The sequence below is a fragment of the Pteropus medius genome, unplaced genomic scaffold (assembly GCF_902729225.1).
Source record: "Pteropus medius unplaced genomic scaffold, Ma_sr-lr_union100, whole genome shotgun sequence".
Taxonomy (NCBI): domain Eukaryota; kingdom Metazoa; phylum Chordata; class Mammalia; order Chiroptera; family Pteropodidae; genus Pteropus; species Pteropus medius.
In genome coordinates, this window is record NW_024350397.1 from 5,093,250 (window position 1) to 5,107,777 (window position 14,528).

General features: G+C 40.1%; 1 protein-coding gene across 6 annotated transcripts in view; it reads right to left on the reverse strand.

The window, feature by feature from the left end:
- PARD3 (par-3 family cell polarity regulator) overlaps positions 1 to 14,528 on the reverse strand; it is a 616,019-nt gene that overhangs the window by 85,664 nt on the left and 515,827 nt on the right. The gene's annotated exons all lie outside the window — the stretch shown is intronic.

Here is a 14,528-nt window from a genome sequence, read left to right on the forward strand (position 1 = left end):
TATTTAAAAAGTTCAAATGGGTGACTTAAAAAAGTATGTCTCCCGTCCTTTTTCAGAAAACAGAAATTTTATGTCAAAAGAGGCAGTGATCTAACTTCATAAGAGAGAAAAAAGTAATGAGCTCTCTCTGGACATAATATGCCTGGGATTCTCATGCAAAGACCATACTTCTCCAATTTTTCAAAGCAAGAATATTCTCCATGGTGTAAAACAATTGTAAGTACTTTTGCTAATTAATGAGCTGGCTTTTAGCCATAAATGAGCAAAACTGCCGTTTTTTAAGAGACACATTGCCATGAATATAAGACTTACTTTTTTTCCCTATATGTATCATTTTTAAAAAATCAGTTTCTGTCATGGACGCAAGTCAAATTGGGAATAATGAGCCCTTCTCTAAAGTGCAAATAATAGCATTCATTAAAGAAGAAGTACTTTAGCAAAGAGAAGTAACTGACAATAAGAGTGAGGCATAAGTGAAGATTGCCTGCAGGTGGCCTGAATGCAGGAAGCTGAACCAAATGACAGAGGTTTTGCATGACTATTTATTCAGTTGTTTAAGACAAGAACTCTAATATTAGTGAGTTCTCATCTAACATCACTAATGACATCCCTTCTGTCCTCCATCTTCAGAATCCTTGCTAGCAGCATCAGGGGATGCCGGCCTTTTAAATACATTTTTAACAAGGCTGTTGATAATATACCATATACCACACCTCATGTCATGGGCACATCGATAGCCGATCTCCTGTGAGTCTAATTTTGCACAGGCTAAAGGAGAACGGACAAGGCAGAGAAGGAAGGCAGCAAATGCTACAGCAGAGGCCTGAGTGATACATGACATGTTGATTCCCTGGTTCCTCTCTCAGGGCAGTGGCACAGAGTAGGAGCTGTGTACCCAGCAACTGGTCCTTTACAGACACGAGGCCTTTATCAGTGGCCATACCAGATGTCATGGTCATGCACAAACTCAAGAAGTCAAGAGCCAGCAGAATCCCCAGGTGCTCCGAGCTATCAGCAGGGTTCAGGACATACTATCCGAGGTCACTGTGGGCACTTAGCCCCAGGTTTTGATATCTTAAAAAAATTATAAAGGGCATCCACAGTTCTTCAAGAAATACTGAACACTGGAAACCGCTATAAAAAACAGACATATTAAAACTTCCCCAAGGATTTAAATATCTCAAGTTCTTTAAACTTTCAGAAATATACTTGTCTGATATATATGAATATTCTGACTAAAGAGGACAATATTATTTGAGGATGACCATTTTAATGCGAACAAAATTTTCACATATATTTTGATGAAAAAATGAAACAAAGCATATTTTAATCCTATTATTTAAAATTAGCTTGAAGGAAAAAATATGACTTTAGATCTTTCCACTTTGTTAACCTAAGAATCCCTGATTCCTTTAAATTCCAATTCTTGGGTCAAGAGATGAACATACAGATGTACTAGTTGTTTTAATGAGACACAAACTTCATTTCACAGGAAACATCTTCTTGTCAAAAGTCTAGCAGAATATTTGATAGGAGCATTATTTGGTTATCAGGAACCCAAAAGATTCAATAGTACTCAACTTCTTTTAATATCATACTGTTATTAGGGAATGCAGTTAGCATTAATATGATGGCTAGGTGGAAGGCCAGGGGAGGGAGAGAGGGAGCAATTGGGGGGATCGTTTTATAAACTATGTAGATGTCTAACCATTGTACTGTATACTTGAAACTAATTTAAATAAATTTTTTAAAAAGAAATGAAAAAAATATCATGCTATTGAACATTGTAGAAATGAAAGGGAGACTTGACATAGAGATGCCATCGGTGCTAGCGTTAGAGTTTGGGCAGGTAAGAGAATTGTTCTGAGAAATGAAGCACAGCTGACTCTGTTTTTGTGAGATAACAGATATTAAAAGTTAATGTTAAATATTAATGTGTTGTAGAGAAACTACCATCAGAGTCAAAATTTAACATCTTTTATATAGAGAGAAAATATTTCTCAACTCAGTTTTCTTAACCAAGAGCAAAGAAACTGGAGTTTGAGAGACATGGGTTCAAATATTGCTAGTTCCACCACTTATTAGCTTTGGGATCTGGGCTGAGTCACATCTCTAAGTCTCTGTAAACTCTGTGTACTATAAAGTGGTTTTAAAAAAAGGCACTCACTTTATAGGGATGCTGTGAAAACTAAATGAGAAAATGCACGCAAATTCTTGCGAGAGAAAGCAGTTAATAAATGTTAGCTATTATTAGTTATCATGAACATTATTATTTTTATGGCAAAGTTTTGGCAATGGTAATACTATGTCAAGTAAGATATTTATGTACAGAAATCCAAAATAGTTACCCAGTTTGATTATAACTCATATATAAACTTCATCCTCAGTTACCAAAAATCCTACCTAGTGGAGACTAGATTCATTGAATATTTAACATATTTTTCTAAAATTATCTACATGTTACAAGGATAGGAAGATTTTGTAAAATTCATATCAAAATGTGAATACCTGCACAATATTGTCTTTTTGTGATATGTGTTCCATGTGAGGCCAGGACTGAGGATTTCCCAACATATAACATAAAATAATATCTCACGTATCTCCTGTTACCACAATAAATGTAAAAATGCATCCTGCATGTGTGCACTCACATGTTACATGTATGTGTGTGCTGTAGGTGGTGGAGAGAAGAGGAATAGGAAGAATATGAGGAGTATTTGGGTTTTCTTTCTTTCCTCTGTTCAGTAAGGTTGTGATTAAATTCCTCGGTGACAGGTTAACATATATCAAAACTTCTCTTTCATGGGTGAATTGCCCCACATATTTTGTGTGTGAGTGTTGGACAAGGCATTTGATGAGACCAGTGGAGATGGAACGTATCTCTTGTAGGACAAATCTCTGTATTGAAGCCAATGGCTCCTGAAGCATCTGGAACAACTCAAGTTGTTATGGCTCTTTTACATACAACGAGAAAAGGATATATCCAGCAGTACAAAGTGGAAATAATTTATCATTCTGCTTGACTGACATAATAGATATTAATTACCACCGACTTATGCCTCAACTGTAAAGTGAGAGTGACCTTCCTCGTTGACATCCCAGCCACAGCCTGGACTTGCTGACCGGGACCTGTGGTGGTCCAGGATGATCTCAACCATCTGATTCCTAAGAAAATTAGAATTTAGTCCACAGTGGCCATTCACAGACAGCTTCCTCTTGGCTTAATTTTTCAACAGAGTGGTGGTAAGGAGTATGGCGTCATACCCTGCTGTGATTCGCTCCCCCAACATTAGCAGAAGGTGACAATATACTGCTTCCTACATGCTGTATCAAGGTATTTGTGTGTTATCTCATTTAATCACAACTATTTCACTGGGTTGTCATGAGAATGGATACACAGCCTTTTGGCCTGTGACTTGCACATCATAAGCATTAATAAATGTTGGTTCTTTTTCCTTGACCTTTAATTCTTATATGTCTGTAAGGTCAGTGTTATCACCCCCCACTCAATGGATGTGGAAACGTGTCTTGGGTCTTAAAGACAAGAAACGGCTGAGTAAGGATTTAGGTCCAGTTCTGGCCAATCTGACCCCAAAGCCGGGCAGTCATCTCCTACAAAGTGTGTTTCTTCTTTAAGATCAGAGTCATGATAATGGAATTGACTAAACACTTAGAAATGCTCAGAATCTGGAAAGGGTATAAGCAGAGAGGAGGGAGGACAAAGGCAAATCAGGGAAAGAAGAGGGAGAAATAAGAAAAAAAAGAGCAGAAGGCAAAGTTCCTGTTGGAAAACTGAGTGGAGACGTCTGCGCCTTTCACCAAGAGCCTCAGTCTCTATCAGCACGAGCATCCCCAATCTCCCCACCCCCATCCATGCTCCTACTGTTGGTCATTCGAGGACACTGCATTTCTTCTTTTCAATCAATAGAAAAGGCCACTCTTTCATATACCATGTAATATGTTATCTATTTAGAAAGTGACAGGGCCCTAGACTATCTCTCTTTTTTGCTCCATATATTGCTCCTATGTGTATTTCTGCCCATTCCGCCCTTGTGTCTACTTACTTAAGGGTGCTCAGTTCACTAGCATCCAAACTGAATTTATGATGCTATCAGATGAGCCGTATTGAAGAATCCAACACTCACAATTATTCCTCCCCTACACCATGCTTTTAATTTCCTATATTCCCACAACTTCACCAATATACATTTTTAAACATCTCTAATAAACTCATGTGAGAATCTGAACTCCTGTTGTCTAGGCCCACTCTCCTGGACCCTGTGGCTGTCAACACCTCCGTAAGCAGCCTTCCACCTTTCACACTGTTCCAGCCTGATCCCTGATGGCAACCTCTTCTAGCCCAAATTAGCATCATTATTTTGTTTTCTCTTCTCTTTTTTCCAGTTTTGATTTCCTTACTCAAAGGTTAGAATACTCTGCTAGGCTTTGAGGGCTACCGAAATATTCAGAAAAGGGCCTCACTTAGACAGGGAAATAACTCCCAATGAGTCACCATAGAAAGTTAAAAATATAAAGCAGACAAGACCACACATGTTTTGTTAGTCCTCTGGTACCTTGTGGAGCATCAAACAATGGGAAGGTTGATGGGAGAGTCTGGACAGGGCGCAGGGGTTGCTGGGGGTCAGGCTGCAGCAGTGGCGTGAAAGAACACTGGATGGACCTAACTTCATTTTAGGGTTGTAAGATGCCTGTATATAACACTTCAGCTAATGGGGTGGGGGTAGCGGGAGCAAGAAGAAAGGCTGTTCATGTCAGGAGTGCAACCCAGTTAGAAAACTCTCGTATTGAGGATGGAGTGGAAGCTCTTGCAAGAGTCCAGAAAAGTGTCTTATCTTCACCAACGCTTGCACCACCTGGCTCATAAGAGTCATCAGGACATTCTTCTTGAAAGCAACTTCCTCTCTGGAGTCTGTCCTTTTCTATTTCACTGTTAAAAATCATCTTAAATAAATTGAAAACTCCACTGGCTTCTCTTTGTTCTTCATACCACCTTAGGTCTTTACAAAACTCCCTAACTCTTCTACTAGATGAAGCCAACCTTTATTTCATCCACACTCCCTGTATTCTACTCAGAAAATCTGTTGGCCTAACTTGATTCAAGTCACTGAATAGATACATATTTACTGAGGATTATAAGTGTATGGCCTCCTATTCATTCAGTTGTGTGGGGGATTTAAAGCATCCATCATCCTGTAGTGAAGATGTCTACTAAATAACAGGGATAAGGGGCAAACAAATGCCCAGGCAGCTCAGAGAATGGAAGGCAAAGCAGTCAATACTGCTCCATTTTATGACTGTTTCATTTAATGGCAAAAAAAACCCATCGACTTTTTTTCTGTTATAAATTTTCCACCTTATTTTAATTTCTTTCAGGGTAACTTTTCATGCTAATTCTTATAACGTGGACTCTTTTGATTAAGTAGTTTATAGTTCTTTGGGGTCTACCAATTGGGAGCGGGTAGGTATTGGTGATTTCAGAGAGCCATCATGAAGTCGCTGTCGCTATTAACTTGGCCATACATGCAATTCTCATGAAAGAATTCAGTTCTTCTTCCTTTCGTGTCATCAGTGACAAGGTAAACCTAATACAAAGGCCTACGGTTTCATGCTCTGCGGGGCAGGGTGGGGCGGGGTGGGGCGCCTGTTCTGAGCGCCAGGAGAGAAGAAGGACAAGGGCTTCCTGTCCGCCCTTCCTTGTATTTGCCACCACCACTACACAAATGAGAAAAAAGAGTGTGGCTCTTTATACTGAACCTGTCATGTAATGAATGCCTGACACAGGGAGAAGCCTTTAACAATTCTTTATCAGGAGACGTCAAACACCAGAAAGTGACATTTGGAAGACAATTAAAAACTTTGTAAAGTCAGGACTTTTCAGTAGAGGAAGACCACGAGATGACTTTTCAGCACTTCAAAGGGTCTAGGCCATTGGAAAACCTAAAATGGTCAGGCCTGGTTTCATGCTCTGTGGGGCAGGGCGGTCAGGCCTGGTTTCCTTTAAGGATCCCACCTAGCCAGGTTAACACACCAGCTTTGCTAACGGATGTCATATTAGCATGAACTGTAATGGCCCATTTTACTTATTAGGTCTCTCTTGCCTATTGGCATTCCAGACACCTTGCATAAATCTTGCAATAAAACCAATTAAAATCTCATTAAAAGATAAAACCTAAAACTATGCCAATAAATGCTAAATACACTTTAAAGACATTCATTTTGCATCATTCTTAGCAGGTATAAAATGGAATAGAATGGTGTAAATGTTACAAAGGCTTATTGAGGACAGTACCAATCTCAGGAGGTCAACTTGGAAAATACAATTAAATTAGTAGAATGTGCTCAGACTTGTCAAGTTTCCAGGTCTGGTTTCCATTAGTACTGTATTTAAGGGATTTCCTAAGCTTTATATGAAGCTCTGTTTCTACCTGTAATAAAGTAAAGGAGATATCTCTGAGATAAATGTGTGTTGAAAAATACATAAAATGTCATGATAGGCAAGCTGAAATGTCACTTTCAAAATTTAATCCTTTTGTCCAATTCTTAGCACCTATGTTTCACCAGAAAGCGTGCAATTTGCTCCATGAACATCTCTTACAGGAATAAAGAGTTACATTTTACGCATGAAACTTAACAACTTGAGTGAACAGACATAAAGAGCTGACCCATCGAGAATTTTTTAGAAGTCTCAACTCCACGGATTAGAAAACTGCCTTTCTGTTACTCACTGCAGAAGTATATAAACACAGCCTCAACTTCTATTCTTTTTGCCAAGTGTGAAGCAAGATGACAAGAATCTTCTAAGGAAAGAGTATTTCATTTAACCAAAATAAATAAATAAATTAATTAATTAATTCACAATTACATGAGTGTTTAGTAAAGAAAAGAAATGCATGTGTGTGTATGGGGGCAGTTGGGAGTGACATATTTAAAAGTAATACATGAAATATTTGTATCCAAAAACACATAATAATTATCATTGGGCGGTGACATTTATGATTTTGCTTGGGCTTTTCTGTATTCTCCATGGTGTTTGCATTAAAGATGTAGTATGTAGCATTTTGCACTTAGTAAAATGTGCTCTCTAAAAACATGAGTGGTTATTAGAACTACAAAGAAGATAGTTGACTGAATCTATTCAATTGGTCTCAGTAAAAAGAACACAAAATATCTAAGTCAAATGGCTGACACTATTTCTCACATTAACGACATACTCTCATTCGGACACGACTGATGGTCTAAGATGGCTCTGCAACATTCTTGATGTCCTGTCACCTAATTCAATATCTTTATGCAAATATTTAAGAAACATGCATGAAATTGAGCAAGCGGGTTACACTGCTTTAACAATAAACGTTCATAATGCTATTTGTACTACTACTTGCAGAGAATAACACTGGATGATCTCTTTGGAAATTTTATAAATGGAACACTGTCAAATTTATAAGCAACATGTTAGACAGCAAATATGTTGCTTGGATTTTAGCGGTCTTAAACACTGCAAGCAGCTTAACCTTATCTCCCAGTGCCACTGCCTTCCTGGAGTAATTGATGCTTGGAGTCCCCAATTTCACATAAACCAGGCCACTGTTATTGTATACAGCAATCTGACTGCTGGCAGAGACAGGAAGCTTCACTGAACCCAGATCAATAGACATGTCAACAGTAAGCTGCTTAATCTAATTCGGCCTATCTCATCTCGGGGGCACAGACTTTGCAATTTCGCTGTTGGGTCCCTCTGGCAGGAAATGGTTTGGAAAGTTTAGTCTTAAGAAGTTTAAGTGATATGCTTATCCTTCAGGCTCTTAAATGTTTATTCAGCAGAATAGATGTTTTAAATGTTTTATAAATGGCAGTAATGTAAACAAGGCACTTCTTGCTTCCCTCACATATGAAAACTATAATGGTGATTTCCTTGACTATGGACATAGAGATTAACACTACGGCCAATTACACTTTAGAGGAAATTGTTTTGGTTCACATGTTCTGAGCTAATGTCATCTTTAAACAGGAGAATCCCACCCCTATCCAATGGCATTCTTCCGAAAAAAAGGAAACTCATCATTTAAAATAAATATTTCGGACAAATGACTTCTTTAGTTATGACCTCAGATGAGTTCCCATCAAAACATCAGAATAGTCATATTCTTTCTCAGAATAGTGAGTGACAAGAACTGGTGGGTTCAAGGGAGGGAACTATTGCTAGCACCAAGGATTGGAATTCTGGCCTTGCCTGAGATATCACCCTCAGGCTGGGGTAAGCCACCTCACTGCAGGCCTGTCCCTAGTGCTTGCTCACTCTCTCCAGGAAAGCAGACGTAGATACACCATCATCACTTGGAAGATAGTGAGTGCTAAGTACCTGATACTGCCTGCAGTACTGATGCAAGTTGTCCTTTAATTATCACAAAAGAAAAGGCACAGATCCTTTTCAACACTTACAAAAATGTTCCATTTGTACCAGTCTCAATACTCTTGTAAGCCTTTGGAAAGGGCAATTCATTATCACTCATTGTTATAATGACCTTCGACAGAGCTGTAACAGGTGATTCGATCCCACCTTATGAGGGGGAGAGGGCATGGAAGACGGGGATAAAGAGGGAGGCCTGGAGGACAGAGAGAAGGGAGAAGGGCCTGGAGGATTAGGACGCAGGAGAGAGAGGACAGGGGAAGGGCAAAACTGATTCATTCTGTAATCAGCGGCATATGAGAATGACAGACCATAGGATATTTTAAGATCAGGTTTGCTTTTGGAAATTAATAGGGGGCTCCCCTACTTAACTGAAACTAGTCCACCATTTTCTAAGACAAGGCAGTGATATACCAAATCTGGACTAAAAGGGAAGCCCACAGAAGAGCTGAAGCATCCAAGAAATTTCCAACCAAGAGAGCTGAGAGTCCAACTGGAAGCACTCAAGTCTGTGTTGGTGCCCAGTGGTGAGCACTGAGAAATGACAGTTACGGACCTACTGAGATTGAAGAGCAATGCACTGAGGGTCCAAAGTGTGCAAGGCAGGTGTGCAAGGGGAACACAGGGGGGAGAAGGGAACATATAATCCATTTCCAAATTTTAGTCTTCAAGGGGCCTTATTCTATAGCTTTCACTAACACACAAAGCTATGCCTCGGCTTATCACCTGCTAGTCCACTAGTGATAAAACAACTCATTCGGCCACTAATCCTAAAGAATTTTGCTTATTTGGTGGGTGCCTGAATTTCAATATTTTAAGATGGAAATTTAACAAAATTTCACATGTTCAACCACACTTTTATTAATTTTAAAAGAAAATGGTGGCAAACTGAGATTAACAATGACAAGTTTTTGTCTTATAGTAAGCACTCAGAATAACACCAAACAAACAAACAAACAAAATCCCAATATTAGAGATATCGACAGCAAAAATACAAAAAAGAAATGGTCACTTTCAACGGAGCCCGTCACGATCTGAAGTGATTCTTTGTTCACTGAAGAGTACATTAGCAGGAAAATTCATGAAGTGAGTACTGAAATTCTCTTTTCATGAAATAAGTATTGAAAACAGGACAGTCACCAAACAACGGAAAAGACAGAAGCTAATGTCACTCTGTGTGTGTGTGTGGTACTTGTACCCACCTGGCAGCAAAGTGTTCTCATTTCTAGAAGATAAGGAAACAGTCTCAGAGGTTAAATAGTTTGCTTGAAGCCACATGACAGCGGCAGAGCCAGGATATGGATTCTGAAGCCTTTCTCACAATTCCTTTAGATTTTCCTCACACAGCTGCTCATGCTGCACACTGCATAGATGCGCTATGACTTAAGTGGGCACCGCCCGCAAAAATGTCAATCTGCGATTGTGGTGACAATTTTATGGCGAGTGACAATAAGTGTCCCATGTTAATAAAATGTTACAGAGGGAGAGAGGAAACAATGATTCCGGAAGATGGGATGCCTTTCCTAACTGGTACAATGGTGCTGTGTTGGTGACCAGAGGCCCTGCCTACAAGTATATCCGATTCAGAAGGCAAAAGAACAGAAGTGGCCCAGGGAACCCATGAGGAAGCTTTGGTTGCTGCCCAAGTTCTCATTCCAGCTCAGATTTCCAGAGTGTGCACTCCAGAGGTACATCAACTAACACCGAATAGGCAGTTCAGATCGCCGCAGGAGGAAACTGCGGGCACAGGCCAAAAGTAGCTGCAGTATTCACAGGCCAAAAGAAGGAAGAAGAGCCCATTATAAAAACTCATCTTAAAAATCAAAATCCATTGACAGTTTAGGGATTGTTATTTCCCCTTCTCAATTGGGTCTGCCCATTTAAAATATTAAAAAACAAAATGAGAAAATGAGATCTAGTAACCTTTCTTCTGGATTTCTAGATAACCTCAGTCTCCGGTTCTGCCAGATTAATCACACAAGGCAACCCTAGGGGCTTATCTCCCAGCTGGGGTGGGGGTGGGGCAGCATGAGGAAGTGCTGCAAGGTCCTTCCTGAGAAACTGAGAAAAGAAACACCGAATACCATCCTTCGGCATTGGCGAGATGCTGTAGGAAATAAACTCTTGTTTCTATCAATTAGCCCGTGGTTAAACTCGTTTTCTTATATGTCATTTTGCTGAAAGTCACAGAACCTATCGATGACATTAAGTGAGGACTTACTGTAGTGACAAACCCCATTGCCAGAAATAAAATAAGAGTTCTAGGAAAAAACCGGTTCCGTATATTATGGTACATATTGGTAATTACAGACGAGGAAGACTCCGAAGAACTGTGCCATTAGCTCTTTCATGTTAGCTGGAATATGTACCCCCGCCCCCGCCCAATTATGAAAACAAAGCTCACCTTTACGCACCTGGTGATTGTCTATGCAATGGCGTAGTCTAATGTTCAACAGGGATTGTTTTAATAGGGCTGGTAATGAGATCTGGGCGAAAAACCTCTCTGTTAATTTAGGAGTACTCCTGAGATGTTAAAATTCTACTTTGCAGGTGTTTAAAGTTCCTCACCGAGCATGACCCCAGCCTGCCCCCTAGTTTTGACAGTAGGTTTTAAATATCACCTGTAAATCTCTTAGTCAATTTGTCCCCATCAAAAATCACTTCTATGATCTTCTTGCCTCTATGCCAGCATGAGTTTCTTTTGATTTGCCCAGAACTAAAATGTTATTAATAATTTGACACTATAATAATCTATAAATTTTTGAAAACAATTCTCTACAGAGTTTGAACTCTAAGATCTTTCCCATCAAAGGCAAAGTAATCTCAAGGAGGCAGGATGGAATCGAGCAGCTGCTGTCGCTTCTGACCTTTTTGTTAAGGAATACATCAGTCCCTGTAAGCGAACTTAAATAAATGACTTGCAAATTAAAAGAAACATTTTTATGATTCACTGCAGTAGCTTGCTTTTTGGGATACAAGGTTAAAAGTGAACAGTAAACCTTTTAAGGTTATTGAAACTAAATTATTAACGCTGTGTTTCACCTTCCTTTTGTCCTTTTTATGGCATTCTCCCTGATTACTCACTGCAACTCTACTCCTACAAGTTGTAAATCAAATGAAAAATCTTTAAAGCACAAAAACAGCTGATTAAAATGTTCAACCACAGGGGAACTACAGAGACAATGGGGAATGACAAACTGCATTTTTTTAAAAATGTGAAGCTTCTAATAGCTTTTGAAAAAATAAGTTGTGAAAATTGTGCACTTTCATTTCTAGAAGTAAGCAAAAGGGACAGTCTCACGTTTGAAGTCCATTTGCAACCTTCAAAATAATGAGTACTTTCCTCCACTTGAATTGCACCTGGTACCTCCTACAGTGCATTTTACCTGTACAATTTTATGTTCAAACATGAACTACTTCAAAGGGGGCTGGTGACTCTTGGCAGAAAACAGAGTTTTCTTCCAGCCCACTGATTAGGGGAGAGCTGATGAAGCTCTAAAATCAGAATCTGGGGGCCTATAATGTAGCTGAGAAATGCCAAATTCCATCCTACCTACTTGGGACCTCAATCCTGTCAGCTATAAAATGGGCTTGGTGATACTTTCTTCTTAGGTCACAGTTGTGAATATTCTTTGCACCTCCCGGTCCATATTCAATAAAATATTCATTGAGTAACTAATGCTTTACATATCTTATATAAAATTATAGTTCTATCATTCACAAAACTGTTTGAATTAGTTAAATGTACTCTGATTAGTAAAGCAAATCCAATCGCACCTCTTGCCACATTACCTCTGGGATACCAAGAAGGGAGCTACTGAATGTGAGGAAAGCGGTGAGTGTGGGAGCAGGCCAGGCCCTGGGGACAGACTCCAAGTGGTCTGATTGAAGAGAGTCCCAAAAGTCGTGCAGTCCCCAGTGTCTTCCCTTTCTGCAATGCTGTGTAAAGTATCTGACATGAGCAGGGCCAGCTCCATGGATGTGTGACCTGGATGGTCACATGGGGTCCATAAGCTCTGCTGTCACTGTCTCGAAATTCTTACTAGCTTGTGTAAGTGAAGTCTGATGGGATAACGGAGGTGGTATGAAAAGAGGAGGTCCTGGTGGTGTCCACACCCACGGCTTGTCACCCATTTGCATTCTCCATCCTTGAGGCTTTGTAGCACGGGGTCCTGGAGGACTCACCACAAGTGGGTGCTCGGCGGAGCGGCTAAGAGCCCCAGAGGCCACTCTTTCCATTCCAACCAGAACTTGCTTCGAAAGCAGAAAGAAGGCAATGGAGTTCTAAGCAATAAGAATGACCAAGGAGTTCTGTCACATTTTTTCTTACTCATGTTAATTCTCATAATTAGCCAAACACGCATTGTAAAGGATGGCACGGAAGCAAAGGGTAAGGTAGGACAACCCGAGTTCCTTTTCCTTTTAGTCTTTATTCGTTGGTAAGACAAAGGTAGAGAATGTTGGTTGAAACTGACCTTCAAGAAATGAAATAAAAGCAGTAGAGCTAATTTTGTGCAGTGTTTCAACACATATGAAAGTATGAGCTACTGTGAATTACAAATTATGTAATTTCAGTGATTCTTGTATTTGTACCTAAAACTGGCATTGATCACAACAGTGTGAATGTACTTAGCACTCCTGAGCTGTACACTTGAAAATGGTTAAGATGGTAAATTGTCTGTGTTTTTACCACAATTAAAAGACTGGCTTTGTGCAATCTAAAGATGAATGGTAAAATTAATGCTAATAATTTAAGATGGCAACGTTTCTTTACTTAGAACAACATTCAACAGCAATTTAAAAACATCATGACCAATCAGAAAAGAGACTATAGAAGAAAGGAACAAGTCTTTTATTTGTGTACCTTTAATGCCACTTTTTTCTTGCATTTGAACAAGGGGCCCATGTTTTCATTCTGCACTGGGCCTCGTGAACTATGTAGCCGGCACTGACCATGAGCCAGTCATCTGAGTGCAAGTCTTTGTCCTTGGCGTGACCTAAGAAAAAGTGAAGCTTGCCCAAGACTGGGAGCTGCCCTTCTTACAGAAAGCAGCAGAAATAAGAGGGCTACTATGGACCAATGACATTACGCTCCAAACAAGGAGACACTTTAAAGATTTAGGAACCCTCCATATACTCTACTGCTCTTGCAATAAATGTGAAAACAAAAACAACAGTCACAGCAACAGCTTTCTGGCATAACCAGGATAACAACACATTGAGAGAGGGAGAGACCCATCTGGTGGTGGTGAAGGGAGTGTGCTTCTCAGCTACCTGAAGGCTATCTCAGGTCTGCGAGCCTCCGCTGGGCCCAGAAAGGGCAGAACTGGGCCAGCATTTTAGCTCTGGGAACAGAAGCACCAGCAATGTCTAACCTCCGTTCTACCGTCAAAAGGAGCCTTTTCCGCTCTAGTAGCCACTCAGAATCAGCTGCCTCAGTCTCCTGCTCTAATGCCTCAGCTGCACTGCTCCTTCCAGACCCCGAGCCACAGAAGAGTAAATGCCAGAAAGAAAAACATACAACCCAGCCCTCTTAGACATTTGTTAGCCTTGTTAGCTCTCTTCAGGATGCTCTCTCTCTACTCCTGTCCTCTTCAGGCCCACCAGCCTCTCTCCTCATCTAGCTAATAAACACCTCTCTGTTCTCAGGCTGCCTCTTTGTGGGTCTACCACATGCTGGGAAGTACCAGGCCTTTACATCAATCATCTCATTGGGAACTCATAACCATCCTCTCTGGTGTATATAATATTTTAGACGAAGAGCAGGTTCTGAGACACCAAGTAGTACATGTGACATCACAGATGAAGCAAGGGGTAGAGTAGGAAGACCATGCTTTCCCATAATCTCGCAGCAACTCCGGTCATGCGAAAGCGACCTGGCACATCCACAGTACAAGACAGTATATGAAACAACTGGCCTGCTCTCTGCACTAACGGCACCATCAAAGAAGATGTACAAAGAGGATGGGACAGAAGAGGATGTTCTAGAGGAGAAGAAACTAAAAAAAGACATTGCAAACAAATTCAATACGTAAAACTTGGATCCTGGATCAAAAACAAACTATACCAATAGGTGGAACTCGAATATGGGTTATATATT